Genomic DNA, 21,220 nt, shown 5'->3' with positions numbered 1-21,220 from the left:
TATGCTTTCTGAGGCCATGAGTTTTGGTGAGATCTTGGTGCCAGACCTATTGAATTCACTAGTTGAGTCCTGATACTTTCATCAGCCAATGAGCACAACTTTTCCTCAGAAAGACAGCCTCTGCAGGGGGCCAGGAAGTGAAGCCTTGGGAGTCATCGCAGTTTCTCCTCCTGTCTGCTTAGGAGAGCCAATGACGCAGGTTAGGTCCTTGTCAGGAGAAAGGAACACTAGTGTGAACGCAGGGGAGGACCCATGCTGCCTGGGGGACATCTGTTGCAAAGACCAAGGTAAGCAGTGAGAGCATCATCCCTGAAACTCCGGCCAGGTGGACCCGGAGCCATGGGCCCCAGTTCACCTGCTTCCTGATCTGCACCGTCCTAGGCTCTGGTTTCTGGTATTCAGAAATAGCTTGAGGGAAGCCTGTCATGTGGAATATGCTTCCCCCAAAGGACAGAGCTCTGCTGGTTTGCAATCCTGAATCATCAACTTATAACACCATTCCACATGGTAGAATTGAAAGCAGGCTTGGAAAGGCTCACTGCCAAGTGTAGGGGCCTCTGCTCTTTCAGGCAGCCTGGGGCGGATCCTAGGAGCCACTGTCCACACTCAGGGCCAACAGCTCAAACTCTGCCTGCTCACAAAAGGACTAGTCATCCTTAAATGGCCATACAGACTGAGAAGGGGCAGGACCGCTCTCAGGCAGCTCGAAGCTGAAGGCAAGGGAAGAGAAAGAAATGAAAAGACGTTAAAAGCATTCTCTTTCCAGCCCCCGCTGAGAATTTTAAATGCCTTCTCCTCTGACATTTTTGAAGTCTGCATTTTATTGTCTGTTTAACTTACCCAGCAAGCCTCTGGGGCAGGCGAGCGCTGTCCTTGCATGTTTGTGTCTAGTGCCGAGTGTGCTGTTGGCACTCAGAGAAGCAGAAAATAATACGCCTAAAATCCACTGCAGCAGCGGGTGGCCTGGGCCCAGAATGTAAAAGCCCAGGGAGAAATTTCCCATCTCACCCAAAATAGCGGTGAGAAGAGGACATGAGATTTCCAAAGTTGCAAACATAAATGCTAGGGAAGGAAGGGAACATCCAATACTGATTTCCTGCTGGAAATGTATCTTGGCCCTGCAGACTGGCAGCCCGGGGTGGGGTGGGGTAGGGGGAACCGAGAGGCTTACACTTCCTGGGAAGAAAACATGGAAACTATCCCAATGCTGAGCTTGCGAGAAGGTGCATGTCTCAGTCCAAAATGGGAGGCCCGGCCCCAGGGACACCTGGGTGGCTCAGTCAGTTAAGCATCTGATTCTCAATTTCAGCTCATGTCTGTGATCTCAGGGTCATAGGGTCGAGCCCAGAGTCAGACTCGTGCTCAGTGTGGCGTCTGCTTGGGACTCCTTCTCTCCCTCTTCCTCTGCCCCTCCCCCTGCTCTCTCTCTCAAATAAATAAATAAATCTTTAGGAAAAAAATAGGAGGTCCCCTTGTAGTTGGAGGCTCCTAAGCTCAGCAAATTTCCAGACCCCCCCGTCCCCCCCCCGGCCACAATCATACACATTCATGCGTTCACTGTACATGTATTGAATCCCTGCTGTGCACTAGGCACTGTGCAAACACCGAACACATGAGAGTATATGAGATACACACAGTCCCACATGGAGTTCCCATTCCAAGGGGCATAACTGTACAGGATGGTAAGGGCTATCAATAAACAAATCGAATAACACGATTGTCAGGTTCCTCCTTCTTTTCTCCTCCTTCACCCACCAAGCAAGAGCCATGACCTAGCGTGTCCAGGAGGACAACAGAGTCCCCTTTTCTCACCAGATGAGTTCAGGGAACTGTCCTAGTCAGCCTTGGTCAGTTTTGGAGGGGAAATTGAGATAAGTTCATTCAAAGATACCCTGCAGTTTGAAGGTCTTGATGATAAAGGGAAGAGGGAAAAGGGGGAAAAGGAAGACAGAAGGAAAGAACGGGACCCCCCCCCTTTTTTTTAAAGATTTTATTTGTTTGACAGAGATAGAGATAACAAGAGAGGGAACACAAGCAGGGGGAGTGGGAAAGGGAGAAGCAGGCTTCCTGCTGAGCAGGGAGCCCAATGCAGGGCTGGATCCCAGGACCCTGGAATCATGACCTGAGCCGAAGGCAGACACTAATGACTGAGCCACCCAGGTGCCCCTGGACCTTCCTTTTATTACCACAATTTTATAGCTCAAAGTCTATAAGTTATCCTTAGTAAGGAATATAAATGTCTGACTTCCCAAGGCCAATGCTAATGTGTTCAAATTTACTTTTGTTATTAGGCTTGATCGCAATTCAGCTCCTGGAGTGAACGATTGTACATCTGGACAAGACTCTTGGAAATGGAGTAGAAGGAATTCTTTATGGACACATTAAAGGGAGCTGCTACAAGAAATAAGAGGAGAAATAATTATTTCCATTTACTGCATGTCTACTGCATGCCACACATTACATGTAATTTCATTTAATCTTCCACAAGCAGTCCTTCCGGGTGGGTATTATTTTCTCTTCTTTACAGCAGAGTGAACTAAGGCTCAGATAAATTAAGTACCATATATAAGATCGCAAAGCTATTAAGTGGTACAGCTGGGATTTGAACAATAAGCTAGTTTACTGAGTTCAAGATAAATTTGGAGGGAAAATTCCCCAGTTCCAGAATTGGGTCAGCAAAAAATAGCAATGAAATCTCACTGTGGAATCTTGTTTTGAGGGTTGGGGTGGGGATGGGGGTCCTTGGGAGCCATGTCCCATCACTGTTAGCAGCCAACCTACCATCATTCAGAATTTCCATTTCCCTCTTTAGAAGTATGCCCCATACTCCAAATCAGTGCTCCTGTACCTGGGTCCCATTTTGGGGGGGGGGCTCTTGTTCTTTGCTCAGCCACTTACATCATCATCTGTTAGTGACTTCATGTAAAATGATTTGCTTTATAAGGAAACTTCTGGAGATAATGCTATAACTAAATAGGGTCCGAAACTATGGTGGGATTTTCAGACACTTGGACAAGCCTCATTGGGCTCTAGTAGCGGGCTATTCCCTTCCTGAGCCCCAGGGTTCAGCTTTCTCCATCAAAATAGCAAACACCTTTAGTCCTGGATAGATAGGAGTCGTTCCAAGTGACTGAATGAGCTCTGAGGATGCTGAGGACACAAACTGCCAAGTCGAGGTCTGGACCCTCCTTCTCTGGAACTTTTGTAATAGGCCAGCTATCCATTCCTGATGTCATTTACTCTTCTCTTGTATCCCTGGCAGCACCTTCAGAAAAAACCTCATCTACAAGGCAGGTGCTGGACACACAGGGCACTGACAATATCTTCTCATTGGTTCATCCTTTTCAGCCTAGGCTCTTTGTTGAAAAAGCTAAGCCCTCAGAGGGTGGTGAGCTCTGCAATGTTGGCAGTATTCAAGTCAAGGTGGGCCGGGGATATGGCATTGGGAATTTATGTTTTAAAGATTTATTTATTTATTATTTGAGAGAGAGAGTGGGGGCAGGGAGGGGCAGAGGGAGAGAGAGAAAATCTCAAGCAGACTCCCTGCTGAGCACAGAGCCCAATGCAGGGCTCGATCTCACAACCCTGAGATCATGACCTGAGCCAAAATCACGAGTCGGACGCTTAACTACTGAGTCACCCAGGCGCCCCAGGGGAGTTCGTGTTTTAAAGTGTTGGATTGGAAGAACTGTTGGTCCTTCCACAATCCTCGAGGAGGCTCTAGTGGGCTCCCTGTAAAAACATAGAAAGTGAGTACCCTTGGAAAGGGACTCTATTAACAGTCAACCCATCCAAAGAGAACATCAATAAATCAGGAGACAAGGTAACCAGGGTGTGATTTGAGCGGACATATTGCAAATTACTTTAGCATTGAGACAGTTGAAACCCAATGAAATGTGATATGTTATTGACAGGGATATGCCAAAAGGAGCAGAACTGATCAGTATTTACTTTCCCAAGGCTGTCCTAGGAAGGGAACGGTAAGCTCAAGGGCATGTGAACATTCTGCTATAACCCAAAAGTGTGTGTTGTTGGGCAGAGATACTTCAGCAGGAGTTTCTGTCCCAGATGAAAGATCATTCAAGGTCATCCACTTCACTTTGCTCTAAAGCTTTAATCACTAAGTAAGTTCCAATTATCAGTTCTTTTTTTTTTTTTTAAAGATTTTATTTATTTATTTGACAGAGAGAGAGAGACAGCCAGCGAGAGAGGGAACACAGGCAGGGGGAGTGGGAGAGGAAGAAGCAGGCTCCCAACGGAGAAGCCTGATGTGGGGCTCGATCCCAGGACTCTGGGATCACGCCCTGAGCTGAAGGCAGACGCTTAACAACTGAGCCACCCAGGTGCCCCCCGATTATCAGTTCTATCTCCCAAATACTCTGACACTGGATAAGAGACCTGAGAAATCGGGTCTCCGAAATGGGATATCCCCCATTATAAAATTTATATAGAGACATTTGAGTTTATATGTCAATTTATGGCAAACCTGGTTATTGTGAGTCAGTCTATGAAACCTGGACCAAAAAACAAATGGCTGGTCTCAGGAACACAGTGACCACACCAAGGTCCTGCACTATGAGAGACCTCACCTGGATGAAGTCTTAAAGTCCCGGCTAGTTCTATGCTCACCCCTTTCTGACGGAAGCCCTTTCCAGCTCTGATATTCTGTGATTCAGGAGTTGTCTGAGTCATCCTGAGATAGAACCTGGGGGTGCCTGGATGGCCTGGGCATGCAATCTAGCAGATGAGGGGGCTTGGAGAAGAGGCCCTGGCCATCATTTTCAGAACACAACCTCCTAAAGAGACAGAAGAACCAGAGCAAAAGTTCTCAGAGATCTTAGGAAACAGCAGGATTTTTCCATTCATCCTTCCCTCCTTGATATTTCTCAAAATCAGAAAAGTCGGAAAATGCTGTAATGCCCTGAGAAAGACTTTTAAGCTAGTAAAAAAAAATCTCATACCATTAGAGCCCTCAAGTCTATCATTCCCTGGGAATGGTGCAGTGGACAAGGGGAAGGGCACATTACGAGATGGTGCTTCTGGGCTTCTATCCTAAGACTACATCACCATGTGGAAAACCATCTGAAACCCTACCAAATGCCTGCGAACCAAGTCGTCACGGATATTTCCAATCTGAGACATGAAAGAGGAGAAATACAGCAGGTTTTCAAAGTAGCAGTTGACTCACCCCCATATTGCCGGGTTGCTGGTTTCAAAAAAAGAGATGGTATTACCATTGCCATGGGAACCTCCACTTTGACTCACTGGTGATCAAACCTCCAGCTGGAAACATCCTGCTCCTGTCCCTAATTGCAGCTCATGACCTACTTCTACTTGCTTGAGCAAGAGGCCCTGCTGAGATACCTAGGAGCCAGGAAGCCCCAAACCTCCACTCTGGAATCGGCTTCCTTCCCTCTCTGGCAGACAGCAAGGCATTTTGCTCCCTGGTTCAGTGTTGCTCCAGTGAAATAAGGATGACAAGGTTAAGCTTTCTCTGATGAATGTTTTAAGAGTTTTACAGAAGAGCTTGAAAGAGATAGAGCATCTGTATGTGTGGACAAATCCTTTCTCCTCGCCGTGTGTGTCAGATTGGGAACCAATGCCCACAGGGTTTGATCAAACTTACCAGAGCCTCACCCTCATCTTCAGATAGCCTATCGCCACAGCAAATAGCTTAACTAGCCCAAGGAAATGGCGGATGGGTATAGACTGGCCTGATGGCAAAGAGATGAGAAAGGGGGAAGAAAGGTGAGAGGGAAGATCAAATAAAGACTGTCAGTGGATGTGGGCACAAAATTTTCATCACTTTCTTAGGAAGATCATCAGATCCATCCCGCTGCTATAATTTCATCCTACTTACCCGTAGTCATCCTTAACTGTTTTCTTTTCCTTTCTCCCACATCCAACCCATCACCAAATTTTAGCCATATTACCTCCAAACAATATCCCAGATTTACCTACATCCCTCAATCCCTATAAGTCACCTTTTTTTGGCCTGGACTTCTGTAACAGTCTCCTCACCACTTTCCTACTACCATTTTTACTGTTATCCAATCCATCTTTCATACAGTGGCAATAAGTTAAATCTTAAAATAAATTGGAACATGTCACTTTTCTGCTCAACAAAGGATTCCCACCATGCCTAACACATAAACCACAACCCTTCTGCTCATCTCCAAGACCCCGATGATCTATGTGACTCTTGTCCCTTTGACTTTGTCTGAATGGCTGTCCCCCCACCCACCATGGTCCTGCCACACTGGCCTCCCTTCTCTAATTCACCATGCTCCCTTCCTCCTCACAAACCCCTCATTCTCTCCCCCCACTCTTCGCCATCTGTTCAGACCTCAGTTTATTTTTTTTATTTTTATTTTTTTTAAATATTTTATTTATTTATTTAACAGAGATAGAGACAGCCAGCGAGAGAGGGAACACAGCAGGGGGAGTGGGAGAGGAAGAAGCAGGCTCCCAGCGGAGGAGCCTGATGTGGGGGCTCGATCCCATAACGCCCTGAGCTGAAGGCAGACGCTTAACGACTGTGCCACCCAGGCACCCCCGGACCTCAGTTTAAATGCCATTCTTCAGAGAGGACTTCTAAGACTCTTCTGATCTGAGTTAGGACCCTCTGATACACTCTCCCAGAACCCTCTATATTTTTGCCCCAGAGAACCTATCACAGTTTGTTATTATACATTAGTGGTTCTCCAAGTGTGGTTCCTAGAAACTCATTAAGAATGCAAATGTTGGGCCCCACTCCAGACCTCCTGGATCAGAAACTGTTTTAACAAATCTTTCAGAGGAGTCTGATGCACACTAAGGTTTTGTTTTGTTTTAAGATTATTTATTTATTTATTTGACAGACCGAGAGAGAGAGAGAGAGAGAGAGAGAACAAACAGGGGGAGTGGAAGGCAGAGGGAGAGGGAGAAGCAGACTCCCTGCTGAGCAGGGAGCCCAACATTGGGCTCTATCCCAGGATCCCAGGATCCTGACCTGAGCTGAACGCAGACACTTAACCAACTGAGCCACCCAGGCACCCTGCACACTAAGGTTTGAGAACCAGTGCTCTATTGCTATTCCTGTGGCAAATTGATTGACACCTGTCTCCCCAACTTGAATGAAAACTCTGTGAGGTCAGTGGTTGGCACAGAGCAGGCACTTAATAAGATTTTGTTGAATGAATGAAATAATAAATGTGCATTTCATGGGTTCATTGGGAGAGATGCTACTGTGGCCAAGATCAGAAATGTCGTCCTGGCGTGGGCCCCTGAAGCTTGCTCTGTTCCACAGATTTTAATGGCTAACCCTCTAGCCAGGTCCCAGCCCAGATTCTGCTCACAGCATGTTTCTGGGCCGTGTTCTAACCCACGGAGCCCCTGATGTAGAGACAGCAGATCTGCCGCCCCTCTCCCAGCCTTAGACACTTGAGGACAGGTGTTTTGTTTTGTTTTAAAGATTTTATTTATTTGAGAGAGAGAGAGGGAGGCAGGGAGCACAGAAGGAGAGTGGGAGAAGCAGACTCCCCACTGAGCAGGAAGCCCGACGTGGAACTCAATCCCAGGACCCCAAGATCATGACCTGAGCCGAAGGCAGATGCTTAACTGACTGAGCCACCCAGGCGTCCCAAGAGGAAAGGTTTTTGACAAACCAGAGTTGTACCATTCTTCTCTCCACCTTTTAAATCCTTCTCCCGGAGATCTCAGGGCTGCACTGAGGGTAGGGAGGGTTCAGCTTAGTTTTCCGAGAGCAGCACTTCCTGCTTCAAAGCCAGAATTAGTGGAGAACCACTGCCAGAGAGGCCGGGCATCTATAACTAAGCACATGGGAATAGTCAGCTCCCAACAGCTGGCAGGGACTGAGCACGGACGCTACAGAGAAATGCACAATTGCGTATAATCCTCAAAACAATGCCGTGAAGCGGGCTACTACTCCACTTCACGCATTTTTAACAATGAGCCTTAAAAAGATTAAGTATTATCTTACATCACTCCTTTAGTAATGGTGGAACCAGGACCTAACCTAGTTCTGTCCAAACACTCCTGGTTCTTAACCATTAGACTATACTATTCCCCATTAGAAAGCCACGATTTAGAGCCGCTTCTGGGGCAAATAGCCGGCCTGTTGGGTGCATCTGAGCAGCTCGTTGGCACCAAAGGCTTTCCACTCAGCGATGCCAGGGAGTGCCCTAGGCTGCCAGCACGCTACTCGGTCAAGTGCATAGTTGAGGTGTTCCTACTAAATTACAGAGTGCAAAAATGTAGCATCATCACCCTGAGTGTTTGTCCTGCATCTCAAATCTTTTGTTCCAACTTGTGCTCAGACCTGACTCCCATTAGACCATGGACACCACTAACACCAGGCCAGAGACAAAACCAACCAGATAAACCGTGGGCTTGAGTCAAGTGGTTGTGACTGCGTTCACAGTATATAAACAAGCAGAGTTAACTAGCAAGGAAGTGAGAAATGTTCACCTTTGAAAGGTGCTAAAATTCCTCTGGGCTTCCAGGGGCTATTTATGGTAGTGGAAGATGGATTTTTCTAGATTAAACTGTGTTTGTGAGAAAACAAATAACGTTTTGGTTTTGGTAAAAACCAAACAACGTTTCACTAACAGAATCAGGTCTACCGTTAAAATTCACAGCCAATATTCTATTCAGTTTCGGTACCCACAGTGGTCTGGGTCTGTGCCACGTGCTATGGATAATGTAAAAATTAATAAGACACACGATCATCCTCAAAAAGCTTATAATTGATTCCGTGAGATCGCTATGGTGGGGGAGGGGTGGGCAGCGTGTGGAGGACGTTAGTGAGGAGGAGAAAAAGTGTAGCAAAATAATCTATGGCAGAACCTAGTATTACAGCCAAACAGCTCAGCGAAAAGAGAATCACACTCAACAGAATATTTCAGGGGTACCCTCGTGAAGTGCCCTCTGAAGGATTTTCTGAGCTGGGCCACAGAGGGTGGGGAGGATAGAGGTGGTGCTCGAGCAAAGGTGCGAAGGTGAAAATGTTGCAAATGCATTTGCAACATCTTGAGCTGAGTGACCAGACTGAGACCAGAGACCTGGAGGCAAAACCGAGCAGAACAGGGAGTGGCAGCTACCAGAGAGAACTGTGGGGTATACGTGCCTCATCACTTATCCTCCCTCATCCCTTGGTCCGACGATTTCAGTTTCTTAAACATGCTGAGTCTAAACTATTTCTAGAATCTTCCCACATGCCAAGAGTGTGCAGCTATCCTCTTTTTTCTCCCCTCTCACCTTCTGCTCCTCCTTTCTGGATGGTAGCACATTGAAAGGTCCAAGGCACACACTCACTAAAGCTGGTGCATGCCCCCTTCCAAACCTCTCCTAATTCACTCAGGCTATGCTGAATGAACGCTCTGAAGGTAGAAGCATCCTGTTGCTGTAGAGAAGGGGAGCGGCCTCTGGTGTCTCCACCAGTTGCTCTGTGTGACCTTGGGCAAATGCCTTACCCTATTGGTCCCCAATTTCCTCAATTGTAAAACAAGAGGATTAGATAAAGTGGTCTCAGAAGTCGTTTCCCATCATAATATCTTCTGACTCCTTCCGTTTTATCATTTTTTAAAAAAGATTTTATTTATTTATTTGACAGAGAGACAGCCAGCGAGAGAGGGAACACAAGCAGGGGGAGTGGGAGAGGAAGAAGCAGGCTCCTAGCAGAGGAGCCTGATGTGGGGCTCGATCCCATAATGCCAGGATCACGCCCTCAGCCGAAGGCAGACGCTTAACCACTGTGCCACCGAGGTGCCCCCCCATTTTATCATTTTTAAAAAAGATTTATTTATTTGAGAGAGAGATAGAGAGCATGTGCACACGTGCACGCATGCACACGAGTGGGGGGAGGGCAGAGGGAGAGAAAGAAGCAGACTCTCCGCTGAGCAGGGAACCTGACACGGAGCTTGATCCCAGGACCCTGAGATCATGACCTGAGCTAAAGGCAGACACTTAACTGATTGAGCCACCCAGGCACCCCTCCATTTTATCATTTGACTTCCTTTGAAAGGGTCCAATCCCTTCCCTCCTGAAGGGAAGCATCACATAATCAAAACAAGATTTAATGGGATAGCATAAACATAATGCTGAAGGATTGGGAGTAGAAGGGAGGAGCTTGAATTACTTGAATATAATAGTAGCAAATCAGTCCCTGACGGAAACAGAGCAGCAACGTGCGTGCCTCACATACAGAACTTGAAGGCGTTCATGTGAAAACAAAGCTTGTGCAAGCAGGCTAGCAGAGAGTAGCTAGGCAAAGATGGTACAATTAAAGTGTCATTATTTGTTGAATTGTTCCAATATACTAGTAAAATGTTCTATCTTGATTTTTCTTTTAAAAGGTGTGACTTTTAATACCAATTACAGAACACACAAAACTGATTTCATTATATAATTAATTTTATAATGTAATTTTAATAATTCTGTTACATTTCCAAAAATGTCCTTTCTTTTTTGAAGTGGTGGATAGGGTATCTCCCGGTTCCTTCAGGCCTCCTCAATGCCACACTACCAACAGATTATGTTAGGAAACAAGAACTTCTTTATGACACACATATAGTACTGCCATTAGGAACCTTTCCATAAGGAGACAAAAGACTCTGGAAACGGAAATCCCCTCTTCTCCCCGTCTCCCACCCAACAGATAGCCAAGAGAAGAAAACATGGCAGTATGTGAACCACCAGATTTGTCAGTTGGAATGACAGCTCATTCCATCTTAGACTGTCTGGTTGCTCTGGGACGAGATTGGAAGAACAGACCTGGGAGGCTGATGCCAGTTGTCTTTGTTTCGTAATTTCCTGAATCACTTTATATTTTGAGCCATGTGAGTTCTGAACTCTGTCCTTCCTCTGTGTGACACTGCACTGGGCAAATCTTTTTCCAAGTATGGGAGAACAGGACAGAGGGCATCTGCGTCATTTGTAAGGGATGGAGATGGAGTCAGCTCAAGGCTGGTGGGAACACGTCCCTTGGGGCTGTCTCCTTCCTGTCCCCTTGCAAAGCTCTGACTCAGCAGTGGGAGAGGGACAAAGGAGAGATGTGTGAGACTGAGTCCCGTAGAGGTAGGATACAGGTGTGGTTTAAAGGCAGGAAGCACTGGAAGGCATTTATCCTGGGAATTTAACCTGGATTTAAATTTTTTCTAGTTTTTCTTCCTGCACAGAGACCTGCAAGATAATGACAGTGCTTTTGCTCACAACATTCTAACAGCTTTTTTCCTGTATCCTTATTGTCTGTCCCAAGTATACCCGTATCCTTATGTAAAGTTAAGTGTAAAACATGGAAGTTTTGCTGGTTTGGGGCCCTTTTCTGAGGGGCTGCTAAATTTCAATCCTCCAGTTATTCTTCCTGTAGAGAGGCAAACCAGTGATGAGTCACTCCACTGACCCCTGTCCTTATTTCTGTATCATTTCTGCTTTGCTCCCAGAAGCTTATATGATGCATTTCAGGGCAAAGCTAACTTGATTTCCAAAAACCCTTGGAAAATAGGAAATACGAAACCCATTTCACAAATGAGAAAGCACACTTCAACCGAGGAAAAACAGCCTGGTAGGGCTGACATGGAAAATTTGAGGCTAGGCAAGATGAAAGATGCATAGCCAATCTTTGCTCCCTGGGGTGAGATGATGGACGTAGTTTGTCTTCTCACATCTTGGAAGATGTGACTGCTCACCTCTTCTTCTTCCTTCCTTTCCTGAGCCCCGGACCCCACCCATGACTGACATTCTCAGACTCCACATCCGCAAACAAGTCTCCCCATCACCTTCCAATCTCCTAGAGGAAGGCCTGCTGGTAGACACCTGTAAATATCACCGATTGGGGGAGTACCTGGGAAGCAGAGAGGTGCCCCCTGTAGAGCTGAGGTCTAGAAATGCCTGCCAGGTCATCTATTAAGATCGAATTACAGCGAATTCGCCCATAATGGAAAACAGGCTGAAGGAGCAAGGTAATGAATCTCTAAATTTGGCACCGTGCCCCTCACTGCAAAGACTCTGGTCTGTGAGTTGCATATAGAAGACTCACTTTCTGGGTTTCTCGAGAATCAAAATAAATGCAAATGTCCCCGGGTTTGTTTTGTTTTTTGTACAAGTATTCTTTTATTGGCGAAAGCATTATTATCAGCTATGTTTTCTTTCATTTTAAAGAGTAATGCATGATTGTAAAATATACAAATAAGGGAGAGTGAGAACATCCTTCCTCTTTCTTTGCACTCCTCTTCTCTTAAGCCCATTCCTCAGAGATAACCATGTTTCAACTGTAAATCTGTGACAGGCTTTTCTACCCTTTTAGCAATAGTCCCTAACTTCAGAGCCATGACCATGTGTGTGTGCAGAGGTGGCAATAATAATAATAATAATAATAATAATAATAAATGCTCTGCACATTGGATGTTCACTATGTGCCAAACACTGTTGAAAGTATTTTTGTATTCATAACTTATTAAATCAGTACACTCATGAGATGGCAGAGGCAAGATTCCAACCCAGGCATTTGACTCCAGGGTCTGGGCTAGACATACTCACTCCACCACCATGCTCATCGTCCCCACCCTGATGTTGTCCATAGATGGCCAGCCACTGCTTGCTCTCTACTCTCCAATCCAATCCTCTAGCTCTTAGCTCTGGAGTCAGACAAATCTTGGGGCAAATTCCGTCTATACTACTCACTAGCTATGTATCTTTGTGCAGTTTTCTTAACCTCTGTGAGTCTCAGTTTTCTCAACTTTAAAATGAGAGACTAATACTTTATGAGATGTCTGTGAATAATAAGCGTGATAAATTCTAACACAAATAGCAAAGTACCTGATACATCCCAGATGTTGGATAAGTATTTTTTAATAAATGAACAAATGAAAGTAGCAATAGTGGTCCTAGCACTACATTTACTTTTATTTTACTATTGTAGTATAAAAGAGGGACTGTGTCTCCTATTGACTGTATACTCTTAGCGCCTTAATCTCTGTGAGATATATTAATATTATTGTAAAGAGTGGTGTATCTCACACCAGAACCAAAAGGGACATTCTTTCACCTTTTTGGTTGTTTATCAAGAAATTCATTTCCAAGCCTGTCATGGATAGACATTCCCTGCAGGCATTCTATTGGTCATTCTATTGTTAAATCTTAAATCTTGGTAGCATATGCCCAGTGAGTTAGTGTTCTTCCAAAGTATCGTTACCTGACACTAGCTTAAACCAACCCTCTGGCCTCACATTTATAATTTATAACAGCTTTATGGAGATTCAATTTACATATGATAAAAGGCACCCTTATTTTTAAAGTGTACAATTAAGTGGTTTTTAGTCTCTTCACAGAGTGGTGCATTCACCATCACTATCTAATTCTAACCCTTTAATCACCCGGAAGAGAAATCCCATACTTCCTAGCGGTCACTGGCCATTCCTCCCTCCTCCCAGCCCCTGGCAACCACTCCCTCCTATCTTTGTGGATTTGCCTGTTCTGGACATTTCCTATGAAAGGAATCATACAGTATATGGCCTTTTGTTACTGGCTTCTTTCCCTTAGCATCCTGTTTTCAAGGTTGACTCATGTTGTAGCAGGTGTCAGTATGATACAATTCACCCTTACTTTTAAAGTGTACTTCATTTTTTAATGGCTGAATAATATTCCATTGTGTAGATATACCACAGTTTATTTATGTATTTATCATCGGATGGACATTTGGAGTTGTTCGCACCTTTTGTCTATTATAAATAATGCTGCTATAACTATGCAGGTACAAGTTGTTGGGTGGACATATGTTTTCTCTTTTTCTTTTTTTCAAGATTTTAATTTATTTTAAAGAGAGAGAGGTAGAGAGAGAGTTAGTGGGGGGGGGCAGAGGGAGATGGAGAGAGAGAATCTCAAGCAGACTCCCTGCTGAGTGTGGAGCCCGATGCCGGGCTGGATCCCACAACCCTGAGATCACGACCTGAGCCGAAATCAAGACTGGGATGCTTAACCGACTGAGCCACCCAGGCACCTCTGGACGTATGTTTTCAATTCTCTTGGGTATATGCCTAGGAGTGATACTGTTAGTATCATAAGGTAACTCAATGTTTAATTTCTTGTTTTCCAAAGTGGTGGTATCATTTTACAGTTCCACCAATGATGTTCAAGAGTTTCATTTTTTCCATATCTTTACCAATACTTGTTATTATTGGTCTTTTTTATTATAGCCATTCTAGTGAGTGTGAAATGGTATTTCATTGTGGTTCTGATTTACATTTCCCTAATGACTAATAACGTTGAGCTTCTTTTCATGTGCTTATTGGACATCTGCATGCCTTCTTTGAAGAAATGTCTGTTCAAACCCTTTGCCCATTTTTAAAAATGGGTTATTTGTTGGCCTCAGATATTTTTATAACAGCTGTTGAATGAATGATATGTTGCAAGGATCACAGGTTTACCTGTATTTGACCTGTATTTGATTCTAGCTGCACCGCTTAGCTCTGTGATCTCAAGCAAGTCTATTTTATTTCTCTGACCCTTAGCTTTATTATCCGTAAAAAAGAGGTCAAACCTCTCTCCCAGGGCTGTTATGAGGAACAAATGAGATGCAAAAGCATCAAGCACAGATTGGAGTACCCAATAGAGACTCAAAAATGTGTGAGGCTCTCTCATCACTTCACCCTTGCTGTAGACATGCTTTCCCTTAGAAAGATGTATTTGACCCTGCTGGACCAATTTCAACATGGCAAGTGGAATGGATTGAAGTCCAAAAGGCAAGGCCTTCAATTTGAAGAGGTCAGTGAGTTTATTATGAGATCCCCTCCACACACACACACACACACACACACACACACACACACACACAACAATGCCTCTCCTTTTGGGTGAGGGGTGACGTGGCCCGGCTGATCTCTGCATGAGGTCATCTGAACAAATATAAACCATCTCGGCAGCCTTAAAAAAAGGAGCACAGAGACCGTTATAAAAGAGGGATTGTAACCCCCTAATTCTAGCACCAGTACTCTCTACGGTCTTCACAATTTTGAACAGCAAGACTTTAAGAATGGGTAACTTGACGGGGCTGGGTAACATGACATTCGGAGTCTGGCTTTCTATAAAAGCTAGTCTGGCTCTTGCTTATTAACAGTCTGGTAATGCACAAGGCCTGTCATTTGTTCCTCCTCTAATGAATGGATAGGCTGTTTAATTTCCTGATGGACAACCTAGTAAGTTTAGTCTCCTGCTCCAAGCATTTGTCTGGCTTCTTCCATGTGCATAAAAACAACCTGCTTCTTCCTGCTATCATGTGCTGTCTTTGCGCTAAAGCTGAGCTTGAGGGTATCTAAGTAGTATTCTCTATAACAGGGAGTCTAAGCCCTGAATGAGTGGCCAGACTGATAACTCCATTCAGCCATAAGCCTGCAATCATTTATTGAGCGTGTACTATGTGCAAGAAATTGTGCTATGTAGTGGGAACGCAGAAGGGAAGATGACATAGTCTATGCCTCATCATGCGGTGGACAAAATGGGTATATAAACGATATTTTTACAAATATTTTACAAATAACATTGTATTTCAATGATTGTCCTAAAGTGATTTTCATCATGGGAGTACACAGGATAGGGCTTGTGAAAATATTAGACACTGAAGTTTCACCTCTCCTCGGGTATCCTACGGCAATCCTTCCTTTTGCATATAGCCACTAGAAGGGAAGAGAGAAAAACATACACAATGCTTTCATTTTTCTATGTCAAGGCTTACTCTGGAGAAGGCAACCAGCAGAGAAGAAATGAAATACGATAGATTTTTAAAGTTATTTTTCTAGGGGCGCCTGGGTAGCGCAGTGGTTAAGCATCTGCCTTCGGCTCAGGGCGTGATCCCAGCGTTCTGGGATCGAGCCTCACATCAGGCTCCTCCACTGAGAGCCTGCTTCTTCCTCCCCCACTCCCCCTGCTTATGTTCCCTCTCTCGCTGGCTGTCTCTCTCTGTCAAATAAATAAATAAATAATCTTTTAAAAAATGAAGTTATTTTTCTAAATAAAAATTAAAGGAGAAATCACAGGAAAGTATAAAAATCAATTTACAGTGTAATTTTGTCACATAAATAGAAGCTGCGGGAAGGAATTTGGGCAAAGGGAGAATGCTTTCTATCTCCCATGTCCCCTGGCGAGAGTTTTCATCTAAACTGTGCCCCACGACAGGATTCTCAACCTTCTCTAGATTTCTGTTTGCTCATATTTAAAATGAAGACATTGAACCAGCAGGTCTTGAAGATGTCTTATAATTCTGACAGCCTGTCAGAGTGGGCAGTTTATTCATGTGTTTATTTTTAGCTAGGAGAAAGGAAGAAAACAGGAATAGCCAGAAAAATGGAGGTGTCTTGATGTTTATTTGGTTGTAGAGGGCAGCAAAGGAGGAGAAGGACGCTTTTCATTGCTTTTCTTTCTCAATGGTCACGGCAGAACCACAGAACTTGCAGCATAGAGCCCTCCGAAAACAAAAAGGAAGCTCGGGGAGGGTTAAGACCTGGGGAAGACAGCAAAGAGGTCCGGCAGCACAATTTTTCTAGATGATGAAATGTTCAATTAATAGTTTTGTGGTAACCAGGCTTTAGTGTGATAGAGGCGATGTGGGTATCAAGAACGGGTTTTTTAAATAAGTGACAATGACAGGTGGCCAGCAGCCTCCTGTAGATGCCCAGGACTCTGTGCTATAAAAATCCCAGGTATAGGGCTCCCTGGGGGACGCTGGTCACGATGTTTGTGTAGCAAGGGCTGGATGAGGCAGGATGCCAATATCACTCTGCAGGCACGGACTGTAGGTAAACCGCCCTGACTCACGCCTCCAACTGAAATCAGACCTTGGACCAACCAATTTCCTTTCCCTCTCCATCAAGAATGTTTTGTCCCCTTATTTATCTTGATCACATAGATCAAATTCTTATTTTCTCTGATGTACTACTACACCCTGGGTCAAACTACAACTGCCAAAACAAAGATTTAGCACTTCTTTAGAAAGAAACCCAAGAAATGGTTTCCAATCTACCAATCATACACATGGCACGACTTATCATTATGCAACTCAGCTCCTCTTTCTGGCCTCGGACATTTATTCTCCCATTCATGTTTTCATTCATTCATTCATTCATTCATTCATTCAACATTGAGCCTCTATAAGCTGTGGACCTTGGGCAAGTTGCTTAACCTCTCTGTGCCTCCATTTTTCACCCGGAAAAGAATAATGGAATGATAGAAAAAGAATGATCTATCTCATAGGATACTTGTTAGAATTCAGTGAAGTGTTATATGTGACGTGCTTCGAACAGGGCCTGGCACATACTGAGCCCCATATGAGAATTAGATATTCTCATCATCGTTACTTGTTCATCTTAGTACTATGCAGCAGGCTCAGCACTCTGCTAGCTTGGAGACTTCAGGATCGATAAGAGCACACAGTGGTAGAAAATAGTAGCCTTATAAGTATTATCATTATTAATTGAAAGGAAATGGATTTGAGACATGGAAAGGAGGTAGAATTGAACAGATATGAACAAAAGAGATGCCAGAGGGGAGAGAGGGAAAGAGTGTGATGAGAGTACAGGCAAGATGCTGATGCCATTGATACACTGAGTGTGGGTGGACAGGGGACAGTTAAAAGATGAATATCCACGTCCTATGCTATGATGAGAGATCTGGAATAGAGACATCAATTCGGGAGTTACTGATACGTAAACAATAGCAGGAGGAAATGAGCGACAGCAAGAAGAGGCTACAAAACATGAGGTGGGAACCCAGGATGGAACCCCAGGGAAAGATCTTCATGAACAGACAAGAGAAAAAAGAGAACCCAGCAAAGGAAACTGAGATGGAACTAGGAGCAGATAGGAAAATCAGAGGAGTGACACCGAAAAATTGTAAGGAGAGTAGCGTTTCAACAAGAAGCATGTGGTCAATAGTGTCAAGAAGACTGAAGAGTCCATGGGACTTAGCACCAAAGAAGCCATTGTGAGCCTTCAGGGAAGGTAAGGGGCCGTGTCCAGTCTTCAGTGAGTGTGTTATGTGTGGAGGTGAAAGAGCTGCAGAGAGGTAAGGATAGAAAACCTGGCAGTCCAGGTAGGGAAATAAGGGAGTGAGCAGCCAGAGAGGCATGTGGGATAGAAGAATCGTGTTGTTTCATTCGAAACTGGAAGGAACATGAGCACCTCCTCCCTCTCCTTCCTCCCCTCCTCACAGCGTACGGTCCAGCCATAGTCAAGTGCAGAAAATGCCATGTCTGAATACACTGTGTCATTTGTTATTTCATGCCTTTTTTGAAAATTGCGGTAAGATATATAAAACATAAGATTCATCATTTTAACCATTTTAAGTGTACAGTTCAGTGGCATTAAATACATTCACATTGTTGTGCAACCACCACCACCACCCATCTCCAGAACTTTTTCATTTCCTCCAACTGGAACTCTGTACCCATTAAATAACAACTCCCCATTCCCTCTACCCTCTACCCCTAGTAACCCCATTCCATTCTCTATCTATAATTTCGATGCCTCTAGGTGCCTCATAGAAGTGGAATCATACAATATGTGTCCTTGTGTGATTGGCTTATTTCGCTCCGCATAACGTCCTCAAGGCTCATCCAAGTGGCAGCATGTCTTAGGACCACTTTCCTTTTTAAGGCTGAATAATAGTCCACTGTATGAACAGACCACATTTTGTTTATCCATTTATCTGTCAATGGATGCTTTGGCTGTTTCCACCTTTGTTTATTGTGAATAATGCTTCTATGAATATGGGTGTACAAATACCTGTTTCAGTTTCTGCTTTTGATTTCTTTGGGGTATAAACCCAGAAGTGGAATTGCTGGATCATATGGTAATTCTATGTTAAATTTTTGAGGAACCGCCATACTGTTTGTAACAGCGGCTGCACCATTTTACATTCCTACCAACAGTGCACAAGGGTTCCAATTTCTCCACATCCTCACCAACACTTATTATCTTCTATTTTTTAAAGAGCTATCCTCATGGGTGAAGGCATAGGTGAAGAGGTCTTCACCTCTATGCCTTTTTGCATCCTAATATTGCTCAAAATATCCTCCTCCTGCCAGCCATGCAAAGCGTGGTCATCCTTCCTTTCCAGGTATCAGTTCTTCGGGGTGGTATCTGAGAACCATCCCCAATGGAGTTGCCCACGCTTTGTGCCTCGAGTTTGTTACGGATGCATGCTTACTCAATTGCACATGTTATACCAGAAGCAATTACTAACTTGTAAGGTCTCCATCCTCAACCTAGACAAGTACATCCTACAGAAAGGAGACCAATTCCTGGTCATGTTTGTATTCCTGTATCCCAGCACGCTGGTTGAAATCACATCCATGCTTTTCTCAGCTTAATAAACACACATAAGGCATAGTTCTTGCCCTCAAAGAATTTATAATTTTAGGACAGGCATAAATATATGAAATCTTAAACAACAGAAGCCCAACGCAAGATAAGCAATGCCCCAAAGAGAGATATCAGTAACTTTCACACGAGTAGTTGAGGGAAGTAGACTTCAAGTGTTTTTGGTCACATAAATCAGTAAAAAGATTCTGAGTACAACTTGCCATTTTTTTTTTTTTTGCCTATAAAGTGTATGTGTCTTATTTTACAACTGTGTTATGTATGTTAAAAATATACACAACAGTAAAAATCAGAAGAAGATGCAATAAAAATATAAATAGGTTGGCAATATTTTTTCCTGCACCCCAATGGATTGTCTTGGCACACCATTCTGGAGACCAGCCATTGAGAACAATGGAATTCAAAACAGGCCTCCCGCCCAGCGTGGGGGCACAGCCATTTTGTTACTGATCTGTTCACACCAAGCACAAAAATGGAGAGTAAGTATCTAGAAACTTTTATAGCACTTTGACTAGGCAAAGTCATGTCTGCTGGCTATAATAATTTTAGAAGAGGTCTTGTATTTTGTATCTCTTTCTTTCTTCATTTTTCCAAATTATTTCTTCATTTATTTATTAAACAAGTTTAGTAATTCATTTTAACTGTACTCTATCTACCCACAATGGATTGGAAATTTTTAAAAAAGTGAATCAAAATACAAACCTGGTCTTTCACCATAGAGGGGTTGGGAAGTGCTGCAAGAGACAGTAAGTCTTAGAGCCCTGAGCTAGAAGGGCAGTGCAAAGCTGCCTGCGCAGGTGGCAGGGTCCTCTGGGTTCAGAACTGGGTGAGCCTCGTGGCTGCAGTGAATTAGGAAGGGTCTTCAGGGGCCCAAACAAGGACACAAGGACAGGGGAGTCTTTTCTCCTGACTGCCCCCTGCCCTGGCCCGGGTTGTCTGCAGCTTACTGAGTTCTATACACCAGACAATGAATGTATTGCTCTGGACTGAGTTGTGGTGTCTGGGGAGAACTGCACACAGGAAGTCTAAAGGAGCTCCTGTCCCCAGATCCAGCATAACACAGGGGCATTCTACTGTATGTGTCTGCTTTCCCTCCTCTGTTCCATAACACCTCGCTAGCTGTTTCCTGATCTGAACTCTAAGAACCTTGCTTTCCCGTCTTCCCCGTTGACACACATAAAGATTTGTGGGCAAGGCCAGTGAAAACTTTGAAACACCATTCTCTTCTCAGACATACTGTGTTGATGCCATTCAATTGGATGTTATCCTCAGTGGGTTCATAATTCTTTTGTTCTCCCTTAACCACCAAATTCAGCCGCACGTCAGAGCCCGCAATTCATGGAGCGAGTATGTGCAAAATGAGGCAATTTATCAAGCAGTGCTCCATTTATAACCTTGTTGCTTGACATGGGCAGTGAGAGCTCTTCCATTAAAATGCACAGTCACCAGCCCATCCTGATAGCTGCCGAATCACACACAGGGAGCTGCTCTGGACACTAGCTGTGAGACCCCTTTCTCATGCAACCCTGACCCAAGAGACAGGTGTGTCCTACAGAGCTGTGCCCCCGGCTTCAAGGATCTCCCTGGAAAAGGCAAGGCTGGAGCCCAAAAGAGCTCCTGTTTATGGAGCATTTACTATGCCTCTGTTCTAAATGCATTATCTCATTCAAGTTTCCCCCAAATCCTTTGAGGAAGATACTTTTTTTTTTTTTGCATTTTTAAAACTTTTTTTTTGTAAATATAAACAATACGGCCACCATGGGGCTTGAACTCACGACCCTGAGATCAAGAGTTTCATGTACTACTGTCAAGAGTCACATGCCCTACCGACTGAACCAGCCAGGCACCTCTCT

At 44.3% G+C, this 21,220-nt stretch overlaps 1 protein-coding gene and 1 long non-coding RNA gene across 6 annotated transcripts in view; one reads left to right on the top strand and one right to left on the bottom strand.

The window, feature by feature from the left end:
* The window catches only part of LOC117803425, a 28,457-nt gene extending 25,948 nt beyond the window's left edge, over positions 1–2,509 (top strand). Inside the window, exon 3 of the long non-coding RNA XR_004627278.1 lies at positions 2,292–2,509. This is a non-coding gene — a long non-coding RNA (uncharacterized LOC117803425). The remainder of the gene's footprint in view (positions 1–2,291) is intronic.
* The window catches only part of NMNAT2 (nicotinamide nucleotide adenylyltransferase 2), a 180,869-nt gene that overhangs the window by 86,064 nt on the left and 73,585 nt on the right, over positions 1–21,220 (bottom strand). The gene's annotated exons all lie outside the window — the stretch shown is intronic.

Source organism: Ailuropoda melanoleuca, chromosome 8 (genome assembly GCF_002007445.2).
Source record: "Ailuropoda melanoleuca isolate Jingjing chromosome 8, ASM200744v2, whole genome shotgun sequence".
Lineage (NCBI taxonomy): Eukaryota > Metazoa > Chordata > Mammalia > Carnivora > Ursidae > Ailuropoda > Ailuropoda melanoleuca.
This window is presented reverse-complemented; position numbering and strand designations above follow the sequence as displayed.